At 36.5% G+C, this 2,078-nt stretch overlaps 1 long non-coding RNA gene across 1 annotated transcript; it reads left to right on the top strand.

Annotated features, from left to right (window-relative positions):
• Positions 1 to 497: 497 nt before the first annotated feature.
• Positions 498 to 871, top strand: LOC114545012. The gene is made up of 3 exons (XR_003690735.1): positions 498 to 537; positions 674 to 766; positions 855 to 871. It is a non-coding gene; the product is annotated as an uncharacterized LOC114545012 (long non-coding RNA).
• The last annotated feature ends 1,207 nt before the right edge of the window (positions 872 to 2,078 follow it).

Below are 2,078 nucleotides of genomic sequence, written 5' to 3'. Positions count from 1 at the left end.
TGGGCAAGATGAACAGGTAAGAACCTGCTTCACTTTATTTTCAGCGGTTGTCTGTTCTCGCTTAAACGTTGTTGTATATTTCGTCTAGTTTTGTCTGATGCGTACTTTGGAGATTGGTTTGGTTGCTCATTCCACGACGTTAAGCGTATCTTGTCTCACCATATGTATGTTAGAAATGTCTTCAGTTATGGCAAGGTATGGCTACTTAAGATTGTCTGGAATTTGAGACGTTTTTTATGTCCATTAGCACTTTGTAAAGAATGAAGTTGATTTAAGTAATTGCAGCGTTTTAGAAGTTTATTACTTTGGAGATATTTGAAATCGTGCCTTGATAATGTGCTCAGTGAATTTACAGAAATGTTTTTCAAACTCCAGCCTAAATGTAACGTCTCTTGTTATGCGAGATACTCCTTCACAAGATTATTTGGGTAATAATTTCTAAATTTTCTGTCCTTAGGCTGCCCAACATATCTGGAAAGTTTACTAAACTTTCGCCAACGCCTCAAGTTGTCATACCACTGTTAGAATTTCTCTCTGGTATGTTTCTTGAAGTTACGTAAATTAAGAAATCTTTTATGAAATATCAATGTACCCCCTAAGGAGAGCTAGGTTGTATAAACACTCAATCGTATTCGACGAAAAGTTGCTAACATTCTTTTAAACGTTTAAATAGCATTGTCAAAGCTTCGTGATTAGTACAAAACTTCACAGCGATCCATTTGAAACAAGTCATTGGAATATGTTTGCCTCACACAGCATCATCGAGGTTTGTTTAACGCGATAACATCTCAAACTTTTTATTATTGGCTTTGTGAAATTGAAAAATATAAACGAACTGATATGTTTCACCTTAGATACTCTCAATACACGGTAACTCTTGCTGATAATGTCATTTCATCCTGGTTTGTCAACTGTCCACTGTTGTTAAGAAAACAATTCGTGCCATTGATTACAAAAGTAAGTCCACATGTCATTCTATGGCCACGGAGATTGCTTGCTAAATTTTCAATAGATATTAAGAAGTGGTGTTTAAACTTTATACAGCTTAGGCAGTGTTGTTACATAAACTTGTCCATTTCATGTTACATAATTTTGCTTATATGCAAGCTCGTTTTCAATCATTTGTCCTTGTATTCCTTTAGAGTCTTAACAACGCAGATATATCTTCAGATGCTGCAAACCCATACCCTTAGTCACTAATCCCCCCACCAAATTCCATTCACTCCCAAACTCCCTTGAGAAATCAAAGGAAGACTCAAGCAACACACTTAGTTCAGAGATGATGGAAATCGTGGGTGATATGATGGTCAAATATACATTTTCTTCTTATTTGACCCAACCAAAAGGTCTGTATGTTGGTTTCGTATTTTTCTGCACTGTGTTTCAGGGAAGATGACTATTTTGTTGTTTTTATAGAACTGCAGTTGTTGAACGACTCCTGCGCAATGGAGCGTCAAGAAGTTGGTTGCTTGGCAATGTGTTGATCACGGTTACAGTCAACAAGCGGGCAACTTCGAACATGTCATGCGCATTTGTTCGGCAGGAAAAGTGTTTGTGTGAGATGATTCACTGCAGAAGGGCACGGAGCCTGAGGTTTTAAAAGTTGAGCTTAAGAGAAACAAAAACGAGGCCTCAATTAGTCAGGTAAGGAAAATTCTTTCAGTATCATTGTTTAAATTGGCATACACTGTCTGCCCAGCGTATTCATGCTTAACAACAAAATATATTTGCAAGAGCGACCAAGTTTTAATATTCTTCTAGTGAAAGCTCTTAGGAACGTATTTGACATTTCCATTGATAACGACAGTAATATCGTGTGTTTGAACGTTAAAGATGAACTCAGGGATATTCTAAACAATACAAATTATGGCCCTAGAGTTATTTCCGATAAAAACCTGTCGAAGTTGGTTCGTCATATTGCAATGCATGTTAAATAAATTTGGTCAGTAACTTAGGGTAATTTAAATGTCCGGATGTGATATTGACGGTATACGAATGTTTTTCTTTTTAAGATTGCGTCAGTTATTCACCAAAATCAGAAGAAAACTACAGATACCTAGGCTGTAATTGGTTACAAA

This window comes from Dendronephthya gigantea, unplaced genomic scaffold, assembly GCF_004324835.1.
Source record: "Dendronephthya gigantea isolate DGI-Jeju-01 unplaced genomic scaffold, DenGig_1.0 001112F, whole genome shotgun sequence".
NCBI lineage: Eukaryota > Metazoa > Cnidaria > Anthozoa > Malacalcyonacea > Nephtheidae > Dendronephthya > Dendronephthya gigantea.
Note: the sequence above shows the minus strand (reverse complement) of the source record. Positions and strands in the feature narration are given on the sequence as shown.